The 16,095-nt window shown below is 48.8% G+C and overlaps 1 protein-coding gene across 1 annotated transcript in view; it reads left to right on the forward strand.

Annotated features, from left to right (window-relative positions):
• Positions 1 to 247: 247 nt before the first annotated feature.
• The window catches only part of LOC144785078 (somatostatin receptor type 2-like), a 92,715-nt gene continuing 76,867 nt past the window's right edge, over positions 248 to 16,095 (forward strand). The window contains exon 1 of the mRNA XM_078664187.1: positions 248 to 333. The gene's annotated coding sequence lies outside the window, so the exon portion shown is untranslated. The remainder of the gene's footprint in view (positions 334 to 16,095) is intronic.

Raw genomic sequence — 16,095 nt, forward strand, 5'->3', positions numbered from 1 at the left:
TAGAGCCAATGGAGAGGCAGGAAGGATGGAGGCCAGACTGGGACAAAAAGCAGCTTCCGACGCTCACAGATATCTCCCGAGAACATAGAGGGGTCTGTGAAAAACCAGGCGAGCATTCCAAGAGCGGCAACTAATCGCGCGGGAGGGTCGGCAGTAATGTAAACCAGATTACAAAAACAAGGGCTCTTTGTGCGGGTCCCTTCCCCTCTGACCCTTGCTTCAGGCGTGGCACTCACACACGGGGAAGTGTGGACTGAGGACACAACTTCTCACTGAGCCGGGAGCCGACTGTCTGTCGCCCACAGTGCTGGAGACCGGAGCAAGCCGCAGCAGGTGAGTCGAGGGTAGTTTTTCTCACTCCCCTGTGGACAGCTTCAATGCTGCTGTTTGAGCTCTTTCCGACTTTTTCCGTTCTTAACTAACTCTGCTCGTACTGGGCTCCCTCCTTCAAGGCAACGACCAGTTCTAGTGGGTTAGCAAAGAACAAGATGTTTTTAACCAATTGGAAAAGGTAAGGAAATTGCACTTTATTAATGCAACATTTGCAGAGTTGGCACTTTGCAATGGGCTTGCATTCTGATCCCTCCCCTTCTGTCAGGAGCACCGCTACAGACACACTATGTGCCGGTGTCTCGTGTGAACTGTTTCTCGCCTGGGTGTAAGGTTTTACTATTGGTATAGCGCTTGCTGCAAGCGGATTCAGTTCTGTGCGCTTGATATAATTTCGGGAAGTGGGCTTATTGTTTTCTTATAGGAAAGGTCGGCTATGAAGGACAGATCACATCCTCTACCACAGCATTTTGGACCACGTTGGGAATTCCAGATGGCCAGCGGTTCAGGTTACTACAGCTAACATCTCATTTGAATGCAGTTGCATCTTGGAATAGATTATTGGTGTGCCATGGTGCCTGTTTCCTTCGGTTAGCATCTTCCCCTTGGTTTTTGCTGCTAAAATATCTATATAGACTAAAAATAAACCCATCTGCAGCAACTGGATCTAGTGCTGTGCCACTGAAATTATGCAGCAGGAGAGGGCCAAATTATGTGGCAGGATTGAACAAATTATGCGGCAAGAAAAGTCAAATTATGCGGCATAATGTGGCACATTTTTTAATAGTATTACTTCAGTATTTAGTATTTATTTCACTTGTTAACAGCGTCTGGACATTGGGTGCACCTCATTAGCACCATTTTAATACCCAAATATAGCAATAAACAACAGAGAAGTGACCAATCAACCCTTCCAAAAGACCTTCCACTGCGCGGCAACAAGTGCCGCTGCATTTTTAGTAACTTTTGAACCACTTAAGCTAGAAACAAATTTTATTTTTGCTAAAATCTGGAGAGTATGTAGTAGATGATAAATTATGTGGCAAATATATAATAATGCGAAAATCACCACATGGCGCAACCGCATAATTCCAGTGACCCTGTATCTAGTAGTAACGATTTGTATCTAATCAGTTGGAATTGCCAGCTGAGTGGGTTGTCCACTCAGCCCGAGACCAACATGAATCAACACCTCTTTATATTATTGCAGGGGCGGTGCACAGTGCATTCAGCATTTTCGATCATTTACTGTTTGACCTCTTTGCAATGTATGTAAAAAGCCTTTTAATGACAGTTCTTTAGCCTTATATACTTTGTACACATGTTAACATTTAATCAATAGCTTCACAATGTTCCTATTTATCCTCCATTGGCTTATGCCACATTACCTTTGAAACAAACATTGGCAAAACCAATATGTCTGCGTATAGCTGAAAATGCCAGCCATACATATTATATTTGCCAATACTTGTTACAATAATGACTCGGCCAAGAGACTTTCATGCAGCTCTGGACTTTGAGGACTCTGTAAGGGTAAATAATCGTTGGAGCTCACATGCGCCAACTTTGAATGGTTCAATTTGTGTGTTCCTGTCCCCTTGTAATGCATTCTGAGACTTTGGAAACATGGCGGTTATAGATTGCACATTTGAAAGAATAGTGCCCACACCGTCATACGCTCCCGCCCGTTTGTACAAACCACAATTACACTTCCCACCCAAAAGAAACTCAGGAGACATATTTGTGGGAAAGAACTGCTGCAGGTTTATTTCATACAACACAGGAATGACGTTTATGGTGGGTCATCTTACGGGCGATCTAAAGCAGGCAGCCCCTCGCTGTCCCGCATGCCTAAGGAGCCATCTTGCACGGCGAGTCGATGCTCTGACGGTGCAGCACATTACCATCTTCGTTATACTCCCGCCCCCCCTGTCAGGGCGGAGCGGTGTGGCACACCCCCGATCGGTTCAGGCCCCCCGACCGCCCGAAGGACTAACGGGGCGCCGTCGCGGTTTCCCGGAACCTCCTTCGGCTCCTGGTCCTTGGCTCAGGCACCCTTACTGTGCCAGGCAGAGGTACCCTTACTGTACCCTTCTGCCGCAGAGGTACCCTTACTGTACCCGTCTGCTTCCAGATCGCCCTGTACTCTGCCACAGCTCTGGAGGAGGCCCCCGTCGATGACAGAGCCCCCCCACCTCCTTAGCTACTTACATCCTGCCACTGTTATAGCCTCTTGTACGTCCCGGAGAAACATATCCATTCCCAATCTAGACAAGTATACCCCGTCTTTGTTGTAGTACCCTTTGGTTTTTCCTGTAAGGGTGCATGCCTAATGAACCCCAGGCCTCTCCTTTGACACCTTAACCTGACTTTGTGAAGGTAGCAGGGTCGCCCCTCCCACAGGTAAGCCCTCCCCCTGGCCAGTGAGAGGTGGACACGGGGAGGGGCGCCCCATAGGTCGGCTCGAGCTAGCCGGGTGGGACTAAAGCGCTGCCCCGCCCATGTTCCCCTGCGGGTCACGCGGTCAGCGGCAAGAACAGCAGCAGCTTGTACGCCAGGCAATGTCTGCATTTAAATAAGGGTCAGGCGGTGAGGTGGGTTTTGTGATTTAAAATTCTTAAATTAAAAGAATTTTGTCCAATGACCTGTAACACGAGGCTGCCATTCTTGGGCTCTATCATAGCCCCATTTCAAGGAGAAAGGTGGTGTCAGCATATTTGTGACGAACGATGGGCACCCGTAGTCAAAGGTGCAGCACTGAATTTTGAGGCTGACCAGCACATGTAATGTGGCCTCAGCATCAACGTCATGATGCGGCAGCCATCTTACATGAGGGAGTTTCATTCACAAAGTAATATTATTCAACAGCCACAGTGGCGTGGGACTCATAGGTTCAGTTCTTCTCTTGATGGTGGAGCCATGTCTACCGTCCATCATTGGCATAAGGCCAAGGGTGTACTGGTATCCATGCAGCTGGGGCAGAGGAGGGCCTCCAGCCAGTGCATAGGGCTCAGCCAGCAAACTGTGTTGTATTTTGAAGGATATACCTTCATGTAAGTTGCCATCAGGGTCAACATAATGTTCTGTTACTGCACTTGTATAGTGCATGTCTACCCGGAGGCCTGCTAGCGCTGTCAGTGCGAAACATCTCTTCCTATACCTTAAAAAGGACTATTCGTAAATAACCAGGTCTTAAATTGTTTGTGGAACAAGAGTTCCTTTGTGGATGATTTCAGGGGGAGTGGGAGGGAGTGCCAGAGATTGGCAACATTAAACCGAAAAGACCTTCCTCCCCTTCCGATAGACGTGCATTTGGCAAGGAAGGCATTTCTGAAGCGAAGAGTTTGCTTAGCGACATAGGGAGCAATCAGGGAACAGGTGATAGAGGGCGGTGTTAAGAAAGGCACTGCGGGAAAGGCAGAGTGCTTTAAACTCTTTCCGCTACCAGGAGCAAATGCAGAGATTTCAAACCATGGCGGGCAGGGACATTGTAAAGAATATGAGCCCCCTGCATTCTGTACTACTTGCAGTTTCCTTAGGGTCGCTTTATGTAGGGCTTTATGAGGAGCCCTGCGGAACACCGTATTTAAGTGGGAAAGAGGCGAAGTAAAGCCACCCTCAAAAAGCTGGAAGGAACTGTCCTCGAAAAGGGATTTGAGCCAGGTGAGGGCCAGGTCCGAAATTCCCACGTTCTTGGTTTAACAAGGACATCACGATTAACAGTATCGAATGCTGCACTGAGATTGAGGAGAATGATAGTTACCATCCCTCCTCGGTCCTGCCATTCTTTAGCATCCTCTACCATTGCCAGGAGGGCAGTCTTCGTGCAATGTTGGTAAAGAAATTTGGTTTGGGTGTGATGAAGAATGACATGGCTTTCTAAGAAATCAACAAGCGTGGCTTTGACATGCTTCTCCAGGTACTTACTAATAAATGGGAGAAGGGAGATGGGTCTATAGTTTTCCAAATCCAGGGGGTCAGAGTTTTTTTTCCAGCAGTGCCTTCACCATGGCATGCTTCCAGGCTAGAGGAAGAATACCTGTACCCAGTGAAAGGTTTAGTAAGTCAAACAGGGCAGGAAGAATTTCCTCCACCGCCTTACCTAAAATGAGGGGAGGGGCGGGATCTGTGGTGAGCCTGATTTAATGGTGGCTATGATGTCCTGCAGGACATTAGACAAGGGTGACATTTAAAATATAGCAATGAAATTTGTGTCATTTCAGGAATTTTGCGTTCTCCGGGTTACATGAAATTCCCAAAATTATGCCGTTTTGCCACTTTGTGTAATTATGCTTCAATCGCTGAACAATTTTACAGCAATAACACAAATGGCCAGAATGCCTGTTGCTCATGAAACTTGTTTTTTTTTTTTGCACAAATTTTCTGTGAAATCTACAAGATTTCACTCAGTCACTTTTGGGCCCATGCTGTGTCAAAACCCTGTGCCTGCTTGAAGCAGGCGTAAGGATTGACGCAGCATTGTGGAGATAGAGCCCCCCAGAGCATTGCTGGAGCTGCATTGCGCTTGCGACTTAACTCCAGCAATGCGCCGCTTTCACGGCAGAGATGCTTGATGCATCTGTGCCATTTTTGCCCCATGGTGCGCCGCATAATAAATGCGGCGCATCCAGGGCGGGGGAGTTGTGGCGCACAATAACTGGCGCATCCCTGCTAATACGCAGGGATGCGCCAGTTATTGTAAAGCTGCCCCTAGATGTTTGCAGGGGTGATCTCTAGCGCCTGAGACATTTACAGGTGATTTGCAGCGCTTTATAAATCATCCATTGATTGATTGAAAGAGGTGTACGTAGAGTGCAATTGGCTTACTCCTGTGTGATAGTTGGAAATTTGCTTTTACCGCCGAGGAGGCGCTAGCAGCCATGTTCAAAGTGAGAAAGTGAGCAATTCAAAATCTAATAGTCTGAGCAGAGCAAAACATTTTGTGGAGTGGTAGTAATGTGTAACTTGAACTACTTTTACTCACATACCCCTGAAAGATTGTGTTAAGTTCGAAGTGTGTTCTTGATTTTGCTGCTTATGACTGGTGGGCCATGCCACATTGCGAACCAGACACTAATGTTTTTTTAGTTGTAAAAAGACACCTTTACTGAGAGACAGGGCAAAGTTTGCAACAGCACTGATCTGTGAACCGAAAGAAACCTTGAAAAATGGATAAAAGTACACCACCCTACCCATCTAACTCCATTACATGGGTCCAAGGGCCAGATGTACGACAGATTTTTGCATGCGCGAATGTATTTTAGACCCGTTTGCACATGCAAAAAACCTATAGGGTTAGTGACTCGCTATTAGGAAGGGGCGTACCAAGGGCATCCCTTCCTAATAGCGAGTCTGAACACTATGTAAGAATGTTTTGCGACTGAAATTGCGGTCGCAAAACACTCACAGTTTACCACCGTGTTCAAGAGGGTGGTAAACCATTTGCAGGACCCCTTCCCCTTTGTGAATGGGTGGGCAAACATGTTTTCAGAGCAGGCAGTGGTCCAAGGAACCAGTACCTGGCCTTAAAAAATGGAGAAAAAAAAGTTTAATGTTTTAACATTTCAAATGCATCCCATTTTCCTTTAACAAAAACGGACTGCATTAAAAAAAAAAACTACTTTATTTAAAAGCAGTCGCTGGGAGTGCATCCATTCTCAATGGGGGTCGCAAATTGCGAAAGCCTGATTAATATGCCTGAGGCATGCAATTTGCGACCCCATTGGGAATCGCAAACAGTGTCTCAGACACTGTTGTACATTGGAAATTGTGACTCATAAATTGCGACTCGCAATTTGGCACAATTTGCGAGACACATTTTCCAATGGTCGTACATGATGGCCCCAAGTCTCGAAGGGTAGACTGGTAATCATGAAGTTGCTTTGTAAGATAGGCACCAACTCAGTAAAATTAACTTTTTATGTATATAAAAAATTATATGTGAGGAACAGAAATTACAGGAACATGACTAAGTGCCCAGCGATTTCAGATTCCAACCACTTACAATACACTGCGAGAGAAAAGGGATGGTTTATGTTAGTGCACTGCTCTTTGAGGGCCTCATTTATAAAAAGTGTTGCATGGCTGCGGAAATACTGCGATGCAACACTTTTCATTGTGCCCTTCTTGCATCACCATGGATGCACCGTATTTACACTAGGGTGCTCCATGTCACAAGGATTGACCAGATACTTCAGGAATCCTGACCTCTCTGGTGGCGCAGTAATGACGCATCACTGGAGTGTGTCGGTAACCTACGGCAACCCCAGCAATGTGTCATTAAAGACCCTGTGTCACTCCTTACACCTGCTTGAAGCAGGCTTAAGGATTTGACGCAGGCAAGTCGTAGAAGTGGCGCAGTGCAATCTCATAGATTCCACGGCGCCACTTCTATGAAACTTTTTTATGGGGAAGCCCCCACCCTGCATACATTATACTGACGCAGGTATAATGTAGCGCAGGCATTTACAAAGGTACACATATGCCTAGATGTGTCAATTTGTAAATAGGGCGCATTGATTACGCCGTCGCAGCCTCACTGACAAGTGAAGCAGCATAAGGCCTTTATAAATAAGGCCCTGAGTGTTTTTGTGTGAGCACGCATATGCAAATGAGTGTGGACACAGGCCTTCTTTGAGAAAAGGGAGACCTGTGTGTTAGGCCTTTGTCGCACACTTATGTATAATAAAACGTGACTAATAACTTTTGTTATGAATTTTACACCTCCGCCCACCGCTGCAGCTAAGGAACACCTGCAGGCTGCATTTGATCCACACTGCGCATTTTGTAAATCCCATATGTTGCTTAGCTTTTTTTTGGGCTAAAACTATTTAATGCGTTATTTTCTGCTAGGAGAGATTTAAAAACATTCTATCTTTTCGCTATGGCTGCATTTGTGAAATGTCTTCACACGCACACCTGCTTGAGAAATTGAAAATAATCCTACAGCAGTCAGCCTGAAATGTTCTTCAGAAAACGCAGAGGGCAGAGTGCTACACGTTGAGGCCTGCAGCGATTCGACTGCAGAGTAAGGCGCACATGCCCCTGTTAAGTCAACAGACACAATTTCACAGGTGTATTTGAGTGCTTTTCCGATCCTGCAAAAACAGCAATTACCCAAAATGAAAGGACAGACTCTGCAGAGTTTGCAAGAGTAGTTTATGCGTTAGGTGACAGAAAATTGCAATGGCCAGGGAGATCTTTGCCTGGTGGCCTCCGACTCCAACCCCTGTCAGAGCGCATCACTTCCATTTGTGGTGAAACAAGGCGGCAAAAGGGTCAGAGTTGATGATGGGAAAGGCAACAGGAAAAGCGGAGGATATCTTACTGAGGGAGCTTAGCATGATACTCTTAGATGCCATGTGTGCAGTGCGGCTACTGTAGGACAGTAGAGGCCTGTGATGGGAGTACCGTGGGGCGGTGAGGCGGACGGGGGAGGGGCAGGGCGGGGGGTAGTAAACACCGGAATATGGATGAACGGAGGTAAGTAAACAATTAAATAAATACAATGAATGTTGTTGCTTGCGCTGCATCGCAAAATGTGGAAGCAAGGGAAGTCAAGGTGAACAGGCGATAACAACTTCAGACAAAACCCACCTATGTAACGCTCTCCTTGGGCCTCGTGACTGGACTGCAGTGACAAGAACTAACCCAAGACCCTGGAAGAAAGCTTTTGGACTCCTCCCCCGGATCCCAGCCCACCTATCATTGGAAAATAAACAAGAGTTGCTGGTTCTCTGTGGAAGAGGCAGAGGCCACTGACTCACCTAATCCTATATTGTTTTAGGCGCCCTGCCCTGTCCCCAGCTATTGAGAATAATAGAGATTCCTCCCATGGCCATGTTATTAACACCCAAAGTAAAACTCTATTCTCGTCAGTAATGCACATAGAGCACTCACCAGTGTGCTGTCACTGCCCTGATTTATGCCTCCAGGTTAAAGAAATCTTCGCTCAGCCAACGCATGCGAGTGGGACAAAGGCCATCCTCCCCAGCGCCCCAAAAAACAAAACAGATTTACACATTTGTTCACTGAGCAGCCAGAGTCAGCACAATTTATTGTGAGCCGCTCGGTGTTCCTTCTCACATTTTTGTTACTCCCCTAGTGTGGCAGGGCAATGCACATCTCTCCCCTTAACACCACCCGTCCCTGGTCGAAGATGCGTCACAAAGCCTAAGTTCCATCAATGAGGGCTTGTGATGTGAAGTCCAGAGTCGAGGATATGTATTGCAGTCGGAGTGATGCATCGATTTTAAGGAGCTGCAAAACTGCAATGTGGAGTCCTGCGTCTTCGTCGAGGTTGCTGTCAATGAGGAATGGGAGGGCCTGCACCTGGGATGCATTGTGCTGTGGAGGTTCCAATGAAGTGGTGTGCTATGATGCCATGCTGGTCTTTGGTTCTGCTCAGAGTTTCGCCTCGCAGCAGAGAAGATGCGTCAGTTCCACCAGATCCACTGAGGCTGGTAGCCCACTTCCAGGGGGCCAGGACTGGTGTGGCACCACTTGACTAGGTAGACTCACAGGTGTCAAAGACTAGGTGCTGGTGTCGAGGTTATTGGAGCCGTCTGTCCCCGGTGCTCAGGTCATGAGGCCAGCAAACTAGCCCTAAGATTCACTTTGGGTTCCTGAGTTCAGCAGATGCAGGTCCAGTCCTTCACACCCAGGCAAGAGGGAAACAGGTTGCACACGGGTAGCATCATTCCTTCATAGCAGCAGTCCAGCAGAATGGCAGTCCTTTCAGCAACACAGGAGTCCTTCTTCCTGTCATAGTATCCACAGGTTCCAAAGTGTACTAAAGAGTTGGTGTCTGGGGTCTAATACTTGCTCCTTGGCCTTCCTTTGAAGTGAGAGAAGCTTCTAGAGGTTCCCATTTGAAGCCCCCAGTCATCCTGGCTTCCCTGTCCTGGCTTCAGACTTACTACCGGGGGTATGCGGCCCTTTGTGTGGAATCAGAACACAGCCTATTCAAGTGTAGGTAGGGCCGTGTTTAGCTCCTCCCTCCCATCCAGCCAGTTTATGGCCCAGCCAGGCACACCTATACTCCCTATTGTGTGTGGCTGTCTAGGAGGAATAGACGTCTCTGAGTCATGTGACTCAGAGATGTAGTGCAGGCACCAAATGGCTAAAGTTGGAAAATGTCAACTTTCTAAGAGAGGCGTTTTAGGAATTGTAACTCAAAATCACACTTTACAATAAAATAGAATTTTTCATTACAATTCCAAAGGCACAAACATGAACTGGTTAGAACTAGTTAGCGCTTATTAAATGTAATAAGGTAACATCAATGTTATCCTATTGGAGAGGTAGGTCTTGAGGTAGTGGAAAACGAATATGAGGGTTTTTCAACACCAGTACATGTTCTACTTTTTAAATACATCGCACCCTGCTCTCTGGGCTGTTTATGGCCTAACCAATGGGTGACATATGTATTAACAAGCATTTACAATGCAATGGTTTTGCCTTTGTTAAAGTTAGAGCTATTGGCATTGCTCTTGACATTATTTTTATTTTATTTATGTTTTGTTTTAACATAAATACATGGCATTGTAATTTACAATGCCACTAGCTTTATCTCTCGCAAATGACAGACAAAAACACCCACACAATGCCCTTCCACACACACAGCCACACAGAGCCCCCCACACACACAGCCCCCCACACACACAGCCACACAAAGCCCCCCCACACACAGCCACACAAAGCCCCCCACACACACAGCCACACAAAGCCCCCCACACACACAGCCACACAAAGCCCCCCACACACACAGCCACACAAAGCCCCCCACACACACACCCACACAGAGCACTCTACACACACTTACACAGCACAAGCAGGCAACAGGGGCACACGGAGGCACAAGCAGGCAACAGGGTCACGAAAACGGAGGCACAAGCAGGCAACAGGGTCACGAAAACGGAGGCACAAGCAGGCGACAGGGGCACGAAAACGGAGGCACAAGCAGGCAACAGGGGCACGAAAAAGGAGGCACAAGCAGGCGACAAGGGCACGAAAACTGAGGCACAAGCAGGCAACAGGGGCACACGGAGGCACAAGCAGGCAACAGGGGCACGAAAACGGAGGCAAGCAGGCAACAGGGGCACACAGAGGCACAAGCAGGCAACAGGGGCACAAGCAGGCAACAGGGGCACAAGCAAGCAACAGGGGCACACGGAGGCAACTGCAGGCAGGACACTACCGGGCTGTGCCTTGGGACTGAGGACGCCGTGAAAATGGGGCATGTTATAGCGCCATAATTCTGTGAGTACTGACCCCCCTCCTTAAGGTGTGGAGCTCTCGGCACTGACCACTCGGCCACTGGTGGGCGTCATCACTGTACCAGCCCTCTCTTGGAAACTGGGAGCCCCGGCTCGTGCTGCTCTGCGGGGACAGGGTAGGTGGACAAATTCTGTCCGTGCAGCGAACGAGGGTGCGGCGGGCCTGCTGTTGCCCGGATCCTCCTGCTGAATACTGTGAGGAGCGAGGGAGCTCCGAGTGACCAGCCCGACACTACCTCACAAAGACTGAGGGCGGAGGAAGGTGCGGTAGTGGGAGCTGTAAGAGCGACATACACCCGACTCTCCAGGACCCCCTGAATGTGCCGCAGTGCACATCGGTCGGCTCACCGGCCCCCCACGCAGCAAGGGTCATACACGGATGCACGCTTTTGAGGGGTGCTGTGTGCTCGTCCCTGCCTCATGGTGTTTGCGGACGACATACACCCCATTCCACGACAGGGGAGGGGGCGAGAGAGAAGGAGGGAGAATCAGCGGGAGGGAACGGACAGACGGAGAGCGGGATGGGGGGTGCCGGGGCAGGAACGGACACACGGAGAGCGGGAGGAGGGGTGCACCCAAAAACCAACAAGAGAACGATGACATTTGCTACCACACTCCTCCATACATGATGTGACATCAGCATGCACCCTGGCCTTTTCGACAGTTCACCACTCATACCCTTACTTATTGCTATAGTCATCCACAAAGAACACAACTCACTGCATACCCTTCCTCTTCTTAGTAAAACCCATGGTGACCTGACAGTAGCTAATAATTGCACAGTTTTGCATGACCACAGATTGTCCCTAACGGTATCTACAACTTTAGCTCTGCACTGGTAGGCACTCTGCACACATCCCACTAAAACTTTGTTAAACATTGTTCATGACATTAAAGGTAAATGAACCTAATTTTCTATCAGAATAACACCAGATGTACCTTCTTTGTTAAATATCTCTAGAAAGAACCAAACAGCATTCTCTGTGATCACTTGATCCACAAATGTCACTTCCACTCACTTGTGATAAATGATTGATCATAGCTACTGTCTAGTTTCAATGACAGACCTAAATGTAGAAAGTAAAAAAAAAAGAGAACCAGCACCCACTGACTGCCACACACTTTCAAGGCATATAATAGAACCTTCAGCTGGAGAGATAATCACTAAATATGTATGAGTCGACCTTTCCATCCCATCCCTGACACCAAAAGCCATTCTTAATAATTATTTTGACCAAATTATCATCCAAATAACTATATCAACATGACCCCTCCGGTGTCACAAATGAAGTGAGATGTTTCGAATCCTGGTGTAACTCAATTAATGTATGCTGCAGACATATCTAAAATTGTAAAAACTGAAATAACTTTCAATGTAGCTAGCATCTCATTGATATGCTGAAGCAGTTGACAATCCTCCAAATTTTGCGATTAAGATTGCGTAGATCCACACATAGACGCAAAGATTTACCTGCTTCAAGTGCCAACATAATTTGAGATAACTCCCCCTCTTCTATGGGCTCAATAACAGACATGGAACACAATTTGTCAAGTTCTTCCTTCAATTCTTGTCTAGGACAGAGAGGCACTGTTACAAATGGGGTTTCTGGTTCGCTAGGGCATGCACCAAAGCCAGGCAGAAACCACCACTCTAGTCAGGGCAAAGGAGGTACAAGCTGAAGATAACCCCTGCTCACCCCCTTCGTAGCTTGACCAGAGCAGTCAGGCTTTTCCTAAAGTCAATGTGTAAAGCAGTTGAGCAACACACTCATACATCAGCGACACACTAGGCACACCACAAAAGAAACTCCACACAAGGTAATATGAATTATCCATAAAAACACGTTAGAACACAATCACATATATATACTGTGCCACCAGGCTCTTGTCATGACTTCACAGGTAGTACATAAATCAGTGTGCCAATCGGGCAGTTGTCATAACTTTACATACATCACAAGACCAATCGGGCCACTGTCATGACCATTACAGTTAGGGATAGTCAATAACTATTTGTAGAAACTGTACTTAGTATAAAGCATTAGGCATAAGCATCACATAAGTCGCACATCACTTTGTCTCAGAGGAGGCCATAGGACCATAAGTCCCCCAGAAACATTTGTGCCCCCTAATGATATCCAGCACCAACATTTAGTCGTGCACCACAGCCCACTTGTAGCAGTGCAAACACCAATACATGAACATCCCAATCAGCACAACACCTGCGCTTTCCTTTGGGTACTTGGTGTCCTTTGTACAGGCTTCCGGGCCAGACACCCAACTACACCAGAAAATGCAGCAGTCCTCGTCCCCGGGGGCCTCCGTTGAGGTTTCACCCCGTTTTGGAGCACAACACCACAAGTAAGGGGTGCAACACACCCTGCCTTAACGCCAAAAATCTGGAGACCCCAATGTAAGCGAAATACCACGGGTAGGGGTGTCCCATGCTCTGCCCACGTTGACCGGGGACCTCCCTTCATGCCAAGGACTGGTCCCATGAGCGCATTGCATGGGGCTCATCAGCCTGAAGCTCAGTCTCACTTACCATTCCCTGGGGGCTGAGCGAGTGTAGGTTGCAGCCGCCCGCTGGTCCGGTCTCCTCACATTCTGCTGCAGGCCGCCTGGTGCGGCTGGGAGGCTCCTGCCATCGTTCACAATGCACGCACCCAGGGCTGCTATCCAGCTAGGGGGTCCATGTCGAAAGCGGCTGAATGGAGCCCGCAAGGCTCCGGTCTCTACTGTGTGTGTCTGGGCCCTACCCCCAACAAGGCTGAGGAAACCCACGGAGCACTCTTCCTCACAGGAGCCCCGCCAAGGACCAGGCTTCCACAGCCTGACTTCCAGTTGGCGTCACGGCTGCTCTCATCATGAGGAAGTAAGAGCCCACTTCTCAGGCTTAGAAGTTTATAGTTAGAAGCGCCCTACCCGTGCTGTACTAAGCAGGGGCGCACATCTTTGGGCCATAGGTTTTTTCAGTGCTTTCCCAGCGCACTATGATATGGGAAAAATGCCACATGAGCCCCACATCTGGGCTCACCTACACCGGCCACAAAAATCCTGGTTTCAGCACCTAGACACCGCAACGGCGGATGTATGACGTTATAACGCATACTATTACTCCGCAGACCATTACAACGCGACTTTTACTCCGCATACCGTTACAACGCATAGTGCCCTGGGGCGCTGGATAGTGGTAAGTATAATTTACTATTCTAACTCCAGTCCCCGTGGACCCTAGGGAAGGTGTTGGATAGTAAATTATACTTATTCCCTATCCTAGAGCGCCCCCCAGCGCAATGCGTTGTAATGGTATGCGGAGTCAAAGTCACGTTGTAATGGTAGTGCGGAGTAAAAGATCCGTTGTAACGGGTGTATACCCGCAACGGCTTATAGTTTTGTAAAAGAGGCTGAGCTAAGAAAACACACCGCCAGCGGCCCGGGACCCGTGAGCAGCATCGGAGCGGCCGCGCTAGGATTGGCTCGCTCAGGGAGGCTCGTCTGAGAAGGACGCGCTGCCATTGGTCCACCGCCAGGGTCTACACGAAGGAGCTGCGCTCCTATTGGCCAAGGACCGGAGAGGCGTGCGGCGTCATCAGGGGCTCGTCCCGAGAGCCGCGCACGGATTGGACGCGCGCCTGTGCCCCTCGAGAAGAGGCGCTGCTGCCGGGGGAAGTCCTCCTGCCAGCCCCTGGGACCTCGCGTGACTGCTGCCTACCCCGCGTGTGGCGAACTCGTCACCAGAGATCCCCGACTGTTGTGGGGGCATAACGAGGAGCAAGGGGAAGGTGACCGGAAGCGCTGAGAGCGCAGGAGAGACGTGGCGGAAAAGCACTCACGCAAGCAGGAAGGCGGGTGCCGGCAATGCCGGAACAGATTCGGGGGCGTTCCCGGCTTTCGGCTGACGTCGCGTGACGTCGGCAAAAGCCAAAGAATCTCGGGAACGCCCCCGAATCTGGTCCGGCATTGACGGACAGGCCCCTCGTCCAATGGCTAGGCTCCATTAATGGAGCCAGCCAATGAATGACGAGGGCCGACCCAAACCCACACTACAGTTCTCATCAGGTTTTCGCCTGCGCGAAAAAGATGCGCAGAGCGCATCTTTTCGCCAGGCAAAACCTAAAAAGGAAGGTTTGGACTCCCTTGGATGCTTTATGCGCAACAAACTTTCCCCATTCAGATTTTGCAGACCTGGTTCAATGCACTGGTATCACTTGTGAGACAATTCATAATAAGCCACCCTGAGTAGCATTTGACAAATATGTCCTTAGTGAACCACCATCTATATCACTGGACGGTTCAACTCCTGGTTGTAAATGACTGGTTACATGGAGGCTGGGAGGAACTGGCGCACCTGAGGGCAAATAACTGGGTTGGACAACATAATGCACAGTTTAAACGGAGCACCAATCCCCAATCACCTTCCTGAACCGACCAGGGTGGTCTTTTGAGTTTGGAGGGCGGCAAAGTGCTGGATGGGCTGGGACAGCAGACATACATTGGAGACTACCCTGTGGGCGGGCCAATGGCTGGCATGGGTGGCGAATCTAGAGGGGTTCCGGGGATGGGACAGGGTGGGCATCTTGCCTTTGGGAGATGTATGAGCCACGGACCATATTTGCTCCTTCCAAGAGCTGCAGACTAAGTTCCACATGCATAAATCCCAGTGTTTCTATCATCTACAGCTCAGTCAAGCCCTCTCCTCATATCAGGACACCCTTGGGGATATCCCAGAGTATAGCCCGCTTGTGGCCCGGGTGCTGATGGAAAGGAGGGATCTCACAAATATACATGACCCTGGTTACACACTCACCAGTCCAACTGGATGTCCTAAAGGGACACTGGGAGGAGTGTGTGGGTCCACTGGATGAGGCAGACTGGCAGGACACCTGCATGGCCCATTGCACCTTGACAATTGCAGCAAAACTACACCTCATCCAGTTTAAATATTTACACCAAGTATATCTCTCTAGCATGCTTATGCTTCCCGGAGTCCAGAGGGGACTTCTATTCCGTGGTATGGGCTGGACCAGTTATACAGCGATACTGGACATGAGTCCTCTCCACACTGTCTAGGTTGGGGGCCGCACATTGAGATTAACCCTAGTCTGGCACTACTAAACATCCTTAAGTAACTTGGGGGACCCCTTGGGACAGGATATTGGGAGGGTGGGGACAATGTTGGCTACAAGAGACATTGCTTAACGCTGAAGGTCCTCTACCACACCCCCCCATCAGCTTGGAGGAAGTATTTGGACTGGTCCGCGTGTTTCCTTTAATAGCGCCCCTTGTCAGCACGCCTTCCATCGCATCACTAATGAGATACAAAGGAGGCGTGCCTGACAAGACTCCCTTGGGAAAATATGGCCAACCCAGCTTCGTCATATTGACAACGAGGGTTAGCGATATTTAAAATCATGTTAAGTATGCCTTAACGCAGGAATTTAACATCTGTTAAATTCCTGACTGAAAGACCACAGGCCCTATCATC

This window comes from Lissotriton helveticus, chromosome 10 (assembly GCF_964261635.1).
Source record: "Lissotriton helveticus chromosome 10, aLisHel1.1, whole genome shotgun sequence".
In the NCBI taxonomy this organism is placed as follows: domain Eukaryota; kingdom Metazoa; phylum Chordata; class Amphibia; order Caudata; family Salamandridae; genus Lissotriton; species Lissotriton helveticus.